We start from the raw sequence: 12,611 nt of genomic DNA on the forward strand, positions 1-12,611 counted from the left end.
CCAATTTTGAGTCGACCACAAAACTTAGCCTCTTAAGGTCTCGTACCAAAGGTTGTAACTCACCACCTGATTGCCTACGCCGGGAATTATCAGCCTATCAGAAACAGAGAAAAGGAAAGGGAAGAGAAGGTGTACAGGGGAATGAGAGAGGCTAAGTAACCGCGCAGGATGCCAATTTAGGAAGTGCCCAGACGCTGCTGACGTACTTCTCGCTAACTTTATCACCGAGTTGGTTCAAGTTTATCCCCCACACTATTTCTTGTGTACATGCAGAGAGCAACAAGAAACAGAGGCTATCTTCCAGCTTGGACACTTCTTTGAATCCTATTCTGTCACTTCTCATATGAACGGCTACGGTCGTTGACCAATCAGTGTAGGTATTTTCAACCACATCAACGACTGGTCTCCACTCCGTGGCCATGCAACGTACGCCTGACCTCTGGTGCTTCTCGGGAACGAAATGTTCATCTGTTGTCTGTGTAAGCACAATAGTATTAGGGAACCGGTCATCACTCGAAGACTTCTCGATAACGTACTGGTTAAAAAGAACGCCATCTGTCGCCGAGCACCGCTCTCTAATACTGCCCGCTCCTTGGATTGGATGTAGCTCTAAGTCACCCTGATTTTATTACATATTTTGTAACAAATATCCTCTATACAACAGCAACAAGCAAGTGTGTTTGTATTTTTCCAGCTCTTTAAAATCAACTTTTCTATGGATTAGTATCTTGTTCGCGCCCTTGTGTACCTCCTATAGGCCTGATCAGTTTGGTGTCCTTGAACGTCAGCGAAGTTAGCATTCTAAAAGAATACCCCAGCAGAAGGTCATGAAGCAATGATGCATACTGGGTTACAAGATGAGTTTCCTATGATAAAAACAAACAAACAAAGATGCTAATGCACACTCATGCTAGGGCAGGTCACTATTTTGGTGCGGTCACAGCAGAGCTTAACGGACCGTCCAAACGTCAGTTGCCGAATGCTGCCTGTAATGCAGCTTTCCATTACTCTTGGTTCTTTGGTCCCAGGTTTCCGCATTCCGAGCTAACAACTAAGCTGACAGACGTTATTTCATTCGTATAACGTGGTAACGGTCTATCCCGCTTCTCGCTCTTTCAGACGCCAAAAAACAAGCGACAAAACGTCTCAAAAACACGTAATTATCTTAAGTGTTATCTTCCGCGTGCAGCCAAGACACTGGCAGCAAAGTCAACTGATACCAACTGATAAAACCCACTACGACGACGGCCGCCAAAATGGGCGACCTCTACTCTTTCCGCACGGTACCGAAATTTGGCACGTCACATAAATCCGTCGTTTCGTACCAAGCTAGGCGCATGCGCGGCAGCCGACAACGTCCCGCCATCTACCGAGATGAGGCGTAAACAGCCGAACCTCCCGATCGCGGCCTCTGAGACTCGTGCGACGTCCCACAGCGCCCGTCACATGTTGGAAAGGCAAATCTGCGACGCATGCGCGCCTCGTTCTTCCCTCTATCTCCATGGTCTCGTCCAGACGAAGGGCGCAAGCTTTTGAGACTCGAGCTTTCGCGTGGAGTGGGTAGCAAATCCAAGCGCAGGAAAGAGCTACCTACAAATTACCTCAGTCACACTAGCTCCAGGCGTAACCTGTACAAAATTCTCAAAAGCTAACACACGTAAGCGCCACCTGATTTGTGCTACGTACGCCCGGTGCCACCGATAGCAGAAAGACTTTAATAGGAAGCAAGAGCAGCTGCGGCATAGGTGAATTAAGGTATCGTCAGTTTTCTCAAGGAGTTAGGAGTAAGCGGCATCCCAGGTGTGTTCTCTGCTTGTAGTCCTCGGTACACAGTGACATGAGTACCGATGGTCTACGTGAACTGGAGGGCGACGAAACGGAGCAGCCAACAAGAAAGCGAACCAATAAAACAAGGGATCCCAGAATGAGCGGTATCAATGTGTCATTTTAAGACACTGTACGTTTTACAAACGCATTAACAACACTAGAGATATAGCACTGCTTTTGTATAAGACAGCCCCTTAAAGGGAAGCTCCTGGGTTTTTTCGAGGCTAGGATATCGTAATGACATTTATACTCTAGGTCTTTCTCACGCGCGCCTGATTACTTCCACCAAACTTGGCAGCCATGCGACATCGCCAATCTGTCTTAAAAGTTTCCCGTTTCCGAAACCTCATTTGAGATCTTTGCTACGGGCAGCACTGCATTTATGACGTCAAAAACGTTACCCGCACCCGCCTACACGACTAACAAAAATGTGAGGTTTGCGAGCCTCGGAAGCATTTTCATAAAATGCCTGACACGACCTAGAACATGTATTAGGTCGTCTCAGGCATTGTATGAAAACAGCAATCGTTTCCAGTCGCTACTTCAACGCCTCAACGCTCTACCGGAGCTTTTCTAGTAACGTGTGTGACGTCATCACTGCGTCACGCGAAGCTGGTCTCGTGCCAGGGACCGAGTTTCGGCTTCGGCTGACTGCTTCCGCCGTTAAATAAAATCGTTCCACTCGGTATTAAAAAAAAACGGCTTGTTGTGGCAGAAAAGAAGGACCTCTAAGGATGATGACGATGAATTTTTATGGCGCTTGGCATCTGTGGCCAAAGAGCGCCATGCACGAAGTATTTTCGACTTCTCAAGGTGGGGTGAAGGACCCATTTCCCAAGCATTTCACCCCAAATAAAGGGACTCTAGGAATGTGATGCGACTACCAATTCAAATTAAACGCTCGAAAAACCTCCCGGACTTGAACTCGAACGCGCAATCAGTAATTAGTGCAGGGCTGTCAACGCTTGCACAAAAATCAAAAGCACACAAAGAGACCCAAGCAGCGCCAACAAAGTGAGAGCAAAATAAGAGCAAAAATCCACGTCGAACCGTTAATCCTCGCGCTCGACACGGCGTAAGTCGACCAACGCTTTGAAATCCAATCAGCGCGTCTCCCATCGCGTTAGTGTGTCGCAGGGCGAAACGAGCGACGCTAATCCGGCGCGCTGCAGGCCTGACCGGATTAGCGCGCCCATAACGGGCTAACGAGCTCCGGTCTCTCAAGCGGTGAATAAGAATTTGCGGCTACATGCGTCGGTCGACGCATGATTACCACGTGAGTGCCGGTTGAATATATGATTGATACATACAAGTCCCCGGTATAGTCTCCGAATTTTGCACAGACCTCGCTTCAACGCGGTTACGAAGGAGGCGTCGGCCAGTGTGTGCCGAACCGCACAGTGGCGTGCAGGTCGACATGGATGGAATGCAGGCTACACTTTGTACGTATCCCTATATACGCGACGCGTACAAAAAACAAAACAAAAAACGTGTCCACTCTGCGAGCAATAGCCATGCAAAACTTAGCGCAGGGTAGTTCATTTGGGAGTCATTCACACCATGCGGACAAGAAGCGAAAAATTACAGGATAGCAACTTAGGACTTCTTAATAACGGAAATGAGAACGCGTTTCCCTTCCCTCTGTTTCTCCCTCCATTTTTCATGTATGTTTCTAAAATGTATCCCTTACTTTTATTTTCATTATTTTTGTTTTAATTTTGTTTCTCTTCTACTTTTTATTTGTTTTTATTTCATTGCATATACGTTGCTCATCGCCTGTGCTTGATCAACTTTTGGATTTTATTTTATTCACCATAAAACTTATGAATGACAGTTTGTGCGGACAACTTCTGTCCACAACTCCCGTCCACCATTTCCGCCTACAACTAACACCCGCGCCACTCATGAGCCACGAATTGCGTACGCCTTAATAATCCCTTCCAACGCGAACAGCGCAGACAGAAGGACGTGGACAGCGCTCGTTTTTTGTGCTTCACACATACTCCTGTTTGTGTGCGCGCCGTTCAAGGTGGAAAGCCAACAAGCACACAAGCTGCCGTTCCGGGAAACAACCCAGAAATGAGCTTGCGAATCGGTCCCGATGTTTCGCAAGTGTGTCTCCCTGACTGACTTCTAGTTAAAAAAAATAAAAAATCCAATCTCCCTGTCGTGGGGCACGACACACAACGCACGCGCCCCTTACAAAAATTTATTTAGACAGTCTATAGACTGTTCATAGACTTTCGCCTATAAAGTCTATAGACTGGCTATAGACAAATCCTACAGAAAAGTCTAAAGACATTACGAATCCTATAGACAGTCTATATACAATCTACAGATTTATGACCATACAGTTTTACTAGACTTTTCTCTATAGACAGTATATACACTGTGAATTTACAAAATGAAATATCTATAGGAAGGCAACACAGTCTATAAGAAGTCTACAAACAGTCTGCAGACCACTTTTATTAGGGGCCTCCATCAGCCGACACCGCGACGTAATAATGTTCTCAGACACATCGCAGGCTAACGACGTGTAACCGGACATTAAGACAGATCATGCTTCGAGATGGGTATCGAAAGGGGCAGACGCGCAACACGCGAAAAAAATGCGGCGCTTTCCGGCCTGGATATTTTAACTGCCCCTAAAAGTATGAACGTAAAAAAAGGAGAAAATATCAAGAGAAGAGAACAGACGAAATAAATATTAATAATAATCATAAAACACAAATAAAAGACAAGGCCGCGAACAAGGGCGCATCGAGTGGCTCTTGCTATAGCATAGTAGAAGAAACAGCACGGTCACTTTGTTCTCGCTACGCGAGAACGGCCGCGAGATCGCTCCTCGCCTAGCAAGCGATACCGTCGTCGCAGCGGTTTTTATAGCAGTCGGAAAAAGGTTATAGATAGGACGCCGAGTGGGCCAAGGAACAGCGCGCGAGGAAAAAAAAAAGTAAACGAGAACATCAGCGGAATATATCACGGGCGCTAAAACGGGGTAATTTATTTGCCGCCAGAGTGGCCCAGAAGAGCCACTGCGCACAGAGTTGCTATACGGCAGATCTCATTGCAGTCGGTGCAGAACCTTTCATTTCCTTTAAAGCAGATTGAGAAAAAGAAACAAACAGAAAGAGAAAACAGAGACAGAAAAGGAAGCGATACACAAGGCTTCAAGGAGGAAACCTAGCAGAAAGAAAGCAAGCAAGCAAGCCTAGAGGTTGCATTAGGAAAGTTGATGGTGTCTGGACGGCGAGCTACAAGTACAACCCCTCCCCACCCCCACCCAACAACACCATTTCCGGCCTTCACTTCATTCCTGTTCCTGTTTCCTTTTTTTGTCCCGACCAGCACAGACAGTCAGGGTGCAGAGAGAACTTGTCGCAAGCGTCAGTGTTTTTTTAACAGTAAGCGAACGTGAAACATAAAAAGGGGAGGCAGACACAGAGGGGGACTCACGACGTCGCCCGCTATCTGGGACGCCATAAATCGGGAACAGCGGGAAGCTGGGGAAGAAAAAAAAAGGGGAAGGAGGGAAGGGAAGAAATGTCGCGAACAAGGCACTTGTCGCGCACTCTTGCGCGTTGAGAAAGCGCCGGTGCAGAGGCAACAGCGCCAACGGTATACAGCCAGTGGAGTCGGTGTATATATACTGGTACCATGCCGAGGCGACGCCGAGCTAATGACGGCTCCGACCCGGAGCTCTTTGATTCTACTACCGTACGATCTCATACAACGAATGTCCTTTTATAGAATAAAAAAAGAAAACGCAACCTTCTGCCGAAGGTTATGAAATAAGGAAGAATTATAACTGCCGACAAAATACATTTGACCGCGTGATAACAAACACACCTTCCAAATAAGTAGCCAGCTTATTAAAAAAAAATTCATTGTGCTTGTGGATTACAACAGAATACATGAGCACAAGTGTGAGTACGGGACACTGACAGGTCTGAAATTTGCACAGAGTCTCATACCCAGAGATAGTCCCAGAGAAAAAACTGGCGCTGCGATGGCCCATACACCGCGGGAAAGCCTGGATGTGTGAAATCCGTACATGTCCTGGCTAGCGATTTACGTAACACATGAATTAGTCCGCGAAAATGGGATTTTTTTTTCATGAAGCAAGCATCAAAACCGTTAAACCATCGCGGTTACAAAATTACCAAAGCCGATTGGTTACTGTTGGAAAAATATCTTTTTTTTGCGTTTTAATTTTTACTGTATTGAGGTATTCCCGCAAAACGTTGTTTGTTTTTATCTTTTAATCTTGATTTCAGCGCTCTGTTTATCGCCGGCGGCGCGTGCCCTTATCACTCTGCTTGCTAGACAAGAAGGCACCACAGAGCTTTCGTAAAGTCATCTTCCCACGTTGTTCGCGATGACTGTTCCTGTTTAATGCCCCTCAATTGGATGCTGTCTTCAAATTGAGCGCGGCCGAAAATGGCGGCGATTCAGTTCTTCAACGATCGCCCAGCACGATCAGGAGAACGACCGCTGGAGCCGACAATAGCCTGCATCGGGACGCAGCTGTGATTCCACAGCCGAATACACGTTTTCGGCCCAACATTTGCCAAGCCAAATACAACACTCGCACTTCCCGCCATTTCCGCGCTGGACCAAACTCGCACCGGCGATGCATGGCAGCCTCCTTTTCCATCTGCGTGTAATTTTGAAGAACTACAGACAATTCTGGGGAAGTTCACTGACTTTCGCCTTGCTCGAGCGGCATTCAGAACTGCTGGGGCGCAGTTATAAACGACAGTTGCGATGGAGAAAAAAAGAAGTTAGTGTCTTTACAGGTTTATCTGACTGCGCATGCCGTAGGCTAGGTCTCAGTATGCCCGCCAGTTTTTTCAAGATTTTGATTACGATTTTCGCCAACTGGACACGTCTTGATAACCCTTACGCGAACCAATACGGCCCTATTGGGATCTGCGGCGGCATAAGTGGTCTACTCTCAGGAGTGAAATCAGAAGACGTCGCTGCCAAAAATCGCCCGCTTGTCAGGTGTGGACCGAAATGATTTTGTCCGACAGCTTTTCGTTCAAGTGACAACATCTGCAGCAACAATCGGCCATCTCGCACAAGACATCTCGCACAAAAGCTTCGCGCATTTTTTGCGTTTATTCGTAATCCTCTCCCGCTTACTTTCACTGCTTCCTTCTTAAAGATTCCCCTGCGAAATGGGGGGGGGGGGGGGACACTGCTGGGGCGCTTTTTGCTTGTTTCTTTTTGCTGCGCTAAAATTACAAAATATCAGCATATTATTTTTATTTCGCCTGTATGCTTAGGCGTTTTCCTGTACTTCAAATTTTGCGATGATTTAGTCTTCATATAGGCGCCATTTCAAGGTGGCACTGCTTCCTTCTTTTTTTTTTTACCGCTTTATGCCCTATATTTTTCGACCTGCACTGCCAACACTACTGAGTATGGGACACCCGTGGACAAGTCAAGGTGTCCTTAAACTCTTATACTCCGTACCCCTGTTATCATGCGCGACTCGATGGTCGCACAGGCAGATTAGCATCAACACTGTAACGCTCAGACGACGAAAATGTCGGATTAAGGTAGCAAACTTCCAGGGTCTTAGCATCACCAACCCCTAAAAATCAGAGAAATGCAAAAAAAAATGTTAGGAAATGATAACGGCCTGGAATTCAATCAGCAATAGCCACAAAAGTAATTAAGCCAGCTGAAAATTAACCGGTAGGACCGACTTCAGATGTAAGTGATCTGGAAACTGAAATTTCGATTAAAAATACTCACGAAAACGCGTTTTCTGCACTATCGTGAGGACCTGATCCGTTTTTGCGAGAATCGAAAGCTATTCACATTCTTACAGTCTGCACTGTACGTTATTATCACCAGGCACTACAGGGTTAAGTAAACACGCCATGCGAGCCCGTCTTAAATGGGAACTATGTTCTTTACGGTGCACACACAAGTCGACGGGCTTCACTTCGCTCCTGAGCCTCCCCAATACTGCGCAGTTCAGCCGAGAGAGGGCGCCGCGGGAGTAAAGGAGAGCTCCGTGGCGATAAAAAAAAAAACGCCTCGGCTGGCTGGGAAGAAGTGTGAAGAAGTGCGGGTGCAGGGACTCCGACGACGAGAAGCATAATAGCCGTCGTGTGCTTCTTCTTGGAGGGCGTATACGTTTCACGGTGTACGCGTCGCCAGAGACAGGGCAATTTGGCACGGAGGCACGTTCGCCGAGACGAAACCTTCCTTCTTTCCTCCGCCTTTGTCTTTCCTTTTTTTGCAGCGCACTTTTGATTCATTTCGCTACCTTTCCCTTTTTCTTTTGAAACGTACTTCTGATTCCTTCCGCTATCCCCTTCGGACGAACTGCGAAGCATTGCTGCTCATTTCGCGAAGCACGAGTTATCCCGATCCCGCTGTTCTCCATAAGCTGCACGGAGAATATATATAGCGGGAACTGCTAATATAGGCCAGACTACTTTGTGGACACAACGAACGCCTAAAAAAATCGGAAGACAGAAACAGCGAAGAAAAGGTACGGCACATTTCAAGAACAAGCGCCTCGTAGAGACGCGGCTATGAAGGGACACGCTTCTTGAACCCGCCCCCCGCAAGGCAGAGTAGCCCGTCGGCGGTTTTTACGCGAAACAGACTTCGCTCGACGTCTCTCACAGCGTGAAGGACCGAAGGCCGGTGAAGCTCTCCAAAGGCTCCCACCAGCACGGAGCCGTTTCTCTGAAAGTCGATTTAGTACGGTGCACAGGTCGAAATCCTACTGCGCTGTTATGGTTACAATTGCTAGATACATTTAGCATAACGCGTAACGCTACCGCGTACCGCGCATCGCCACTGCGCATGCGCAGATTGCCCCGAAGGCGCTAGATGGCGCCACGTTCCCGTCAACAGAGCGCCCGCCTGCCGCGTCCGGACCAATCAGCGCGCGCGCAGTGGCGGGGCACGGTACGCGGTGACGGTGGCGGTAGCGCTATGCTAAAGGTACCTAATGAGGGAGTAATACCCCTGTCACACGGGCACTCTAAAGGCACTTTGAACTAATGCTCCTTTACGCTCCCAAAGGAGCACTACTTCAAGGAAGTTCGTCCGTGCTACACGGTCGCGGAACGACCTTCGCAAGAAGTTTTTAGCGCCCTCATCGGCGAAAAGCGTTATTAGAATTGCAAACCTCACTGCACATGTAAATACAGAAATGTCACATTTTTTTAGTAAATTAGTTTTATAACCGTATTATGTTAAAGCAACGCAATTTTAACTGCAATAATGACATGATTTTCTAAGTACAGAGCATAACATCACAGTGCTGGCCACACTGAGGCCAACTCGCTCAGTCTGGCTGCAGGTTCACCGCCACTCATTTTGTCGACGCACACACACAAAAAAACAAGCACGAAACTGTATAAAAAAAAGAGCAGTGCAGTCTCGACGTGCGATAATCGTGGACGAGCAGTGGCGACCTGAGTCTAGTGGCGACAGCACCGCAGATGTGACGAGCTGCTCTCCGTCGCTACTCGCTGCAAACAAACAACATGGCCGACATGGCAGCATATTTACCGTGGATACCGTGGCGCTCGTATATCTGGAACGAGAGTATAGCGTGGTGAGACTGCGACAAAACAAATTATCTTATATTTTAAAACACCACTAATCTTATGAAGTGAATTTATAAAATAAAAATTGAACGTTTCTTTTCTCAATTTATTTATGCTGTTAACTCGCAAGCCTCAAAGGACGAACTCGAGCTGCCTTGTTTCGAAGCTCCTTTGAGCTAGGTGTCCTTTGGAGCGTCCGTGTGGCAGCGTGCGTTCGTCCTTAGAGTAATGGAGCACTAGTTCAAAGTACCTTTACAGTGTCCGTGTGACAGGGGTATAAGCCGACGTGAACCATTGCCGCAGTAGCGAAGATATGCCGCAAAGGCACTGCGTTCGACGAGGAGGAAAGCAAGGTGAAAATCAAACCACTCACCTGCCCGTAAACAATGAGAACTTGCTTTTCGGGGAAGGGTTTTTCAGGCAAACAACGGTTGACGCGTCAGCACTTCGTTGGGCATGACGAAGCAGGGCGATCGAGCTGTCCGGAGCGACATTCCCAACTAAGCGCGTGTGAAGAGTGGGAACACTCACCTGCGAACGAGAGAAGGCAAAAGAAAACGGAGCGAGATTAAAGGATGTTCACTTACACTGGCCCCCCAAAAGTTTTCACCAGGCAATCCCTAACGCAATGAAACAAAAGAACAGGCCTCATGACGGCAACATTCGTTGGTGGGCGACCCAAGAAAAAAAATCAAAATAAAGACGCCCTGCGCGTACCGGCTATGACATCATGACAGCAGCGCGACAAGAACAGTAAAGCTTAGTAAAAAAACTAAGACATGGACTAATGCGAGGACCATATAGGGTATGGTTAAGGATATTGGTGGTCACTGTTTCCAAGTGAGCAAGTCAAAAAGCGAAATGGTTTCAACGTTCAGCGGTGAGGAGACATGAATTTCTCATGAATTTCTCAATCAATACTGCAGCTTACACATTCACAAGTTACCCCAGTCACTTCTCCAGCTAGCTAATTCCTCAATTTAGATGTTCCACAAAAGCTTTCAAGCAGGCATTGTGTAAGGGCAACAGGCCACGACAAATAAGATAAACTTCAAACTCTCACGACGAAATGCAGCGAAGAAACATGAAAACAATAAACGCACTCCTTCATCCCAACGGGCGGCAAAATTCCGGCAGCGTTTATTTCCTTCAAGTTCCATCAGCGGCAAAAAGAGCAAACAAGGAAAGCAAGACCCAAGCATCGCTGCTTTTCTCTTTTCTTCATTTCCGGAAACGCTTAAGCGCTTATTTTTTTTTCTTCGTCGAAAGAAATAACAATATTCACCAACAACCCCGCAACCAAGAGAGACGTACTCAAGACGCAGAACGCAAACGTTAAGTGGAACAGTTTATCAGTCATTTCCTTGCCAGTTGATCATTACGAGAAGTCCCTCTCGAAAAAAAAACGTTAAAAGAAGGAAGTGAGCATCGTGATCGACGACGCTTAGGCAGCCTCGCGCAGTGCTGTGGGGCGTAACACAGTGTTCGAAGAGGGAGAGAGAGCACGCCCACGCGCGATGGGACCGGGTCACGACACGGACAAGAGGCGGACGGGTTTGCGAAGCGAGCGGTCCCTGTTGGTGAGGGAACAATGCCGCGGCCCTCTCCCGATTATGCGATTCCGCGCAATTCGCCCAACGATTCGGCGGGAAAGAATCATTTCGCGCGCACAGAAGGCGCTCCATCGGAAAAAGGAAATGGTCATTGTTATGCGCTTCGAATCGCTGCGCGAACGGGCTTTGCGTGCTGCCACCGCCGCAGCTTGGCTTGGATTTTAGCTTCATTCTGAAAGACGAAAAAAAAAAAAACTTTCAGTATATGGTTCTGAGAGTAAGATGTCGGAACGACATGATTTTGCAGGGTCGGCGCAGCATGTTCCTGGACGGCTCATAGGTGAAGGAAGGCGCCCACTTTAATCGGCCTCGGTAAGGTCATATTCATGACAAAGAATATCGGACAAAAATTTTGAAAATTGAAAAATTGCAAGATACTGTTATGGAAATATTGATGGTAATGATCCATTATTCTGATATGTAGCGAAATCTTTCTTTTACAGTGTTTCCAGCGATCGCAGCTAACAGTTAGGACTCCCTTAGAAAACCCACGGGGAACGCTTTTGACCACAGCCAAAACGTGAATAGAAAAAAAAAACAGGGGGCTCGAAGCTCGTCAAGTGGAAACTTCCACTTTTTCTTCGAGCCCTCCTCGTCCTCCGTTAATCTTTTTCTGAGGAAGAAATAAAATATTGGCTGATTGATTGATTAAAAAAAATACAACACTGCCGTCGGGCGATCTGCGGATATCTTGATCGTTATAGTGAAATCTTACATTAGATAAAAAAACTGAGTTCATAAACGGTTTCCCGCTCAAAAAAGCTTTTGTACAGATTTGCTGGGTATGGTGCGAATTTCCGGCGACATTTGACCGCATTCGTTCTTCGGCCCTTGCGAAGCGTTCGGCCGCATATAAAGCAATCGCTGCCGATGAGTTAAGCACTACTCTGCTCGAGCGTCGCTGCCTTCTTTGTCACAATGTTCAACTCGGCAGCACGGGTTTCACTGACAGTGCGATGATTACGGTGACGTACGTTCCTTTCCTCGCACAATTATTGCACATTTTCTTGTTTTTTTTTCTGAAATTGCAAACCCTCAGCCCACTAGCCAACTTTGCAACTCTTGTTAGTGATGCAGTACTGACTGAAATGCCAAGTGTACAAAAAAATAAAACGATGTGCTTTTAGGTTTAACATATAAAGAACCTCAGGCGCACTTGGCTTTCGTTTAGAGCGCGTCTCGAAGGCAGAAGCAAGTAAGGTTCTAGACACGCGAATAAAGTCACAACAAACAAACAAATGTTAGAACGTACCGGACAAACGTTAAAAAAACAAACAGCTATATATAGGTAACAAAATTAAGTCCAAAAGGTACAGAAAAAAACGGAGCATATCAGCTGCTGCACCAAGAAATAAAAGCAAGCTCGGAGAAAGCAACACAAGCAAAGTCTCGGGATGCACGTCCGATGATATCGAAAACGAAATCAAGAGAGCGGCCAGCTGAAGGCCCTTTGATTTCCAGGAGAGTACATGGAAACAACGGCGGTAAAGGCAACAAAATAAAATAAAAATGTAATAAGGAAAGACGAACCGACAATCCGGCAGAGGGCGCAGAAGATTAAGAGGGCGATAAACGACGGAGC

General features: G+C 46.9%; 1 protein-coding gene and 1 long non-coding RNA gene across 2 annotated transcripts in view; both read right to left on the reverse strand.

The window, feature by feature from the left end:
- The window catches only part of mib1 (E3 ubiquitin-protein ligase mind bomb 1), a 500,932-nt gene that overhangs the window by 98,887 nt on the left and 389,434 nt on the right, over window positions 1-12,611 (reverse strand). The gene's annotated exons all lie outside the window — the stretch shown is intronic.
- LOC144107641 (uncharacterized) overlaps window positions 9,820-12,611 on the reverse strand; it is a 171,136-nt gene continuing 168,344 nt past the window's right edge. Inside the window, exon 3 of the long non-coding RNA XR_013309337.1 lies at window positions 9,820-9,947. This is a non-coding gene — a long non-coding RNA (uncharacterized LOC144107641). The remainder of the gene's footprint in view (window positions 9,948-12,611) is intronic.

The sequence above is a fragment of the Amblyomma americanum genome, chromosome 10 (genome assembly GCF_052857255.1).
Source record: "Amblyomma americanum isolate KBUSLIRL-KWMA chromosome 10, ASM5285725v1, whole genome shotgun sequence".
Classification (NCBI taxonomy): domain Eukaryota; kingdom Metazoa; phylum Arthropoda; class Arachnida; order Ixodida; family Ixodidae; genus Amblyomma; species Amblyomma americanum.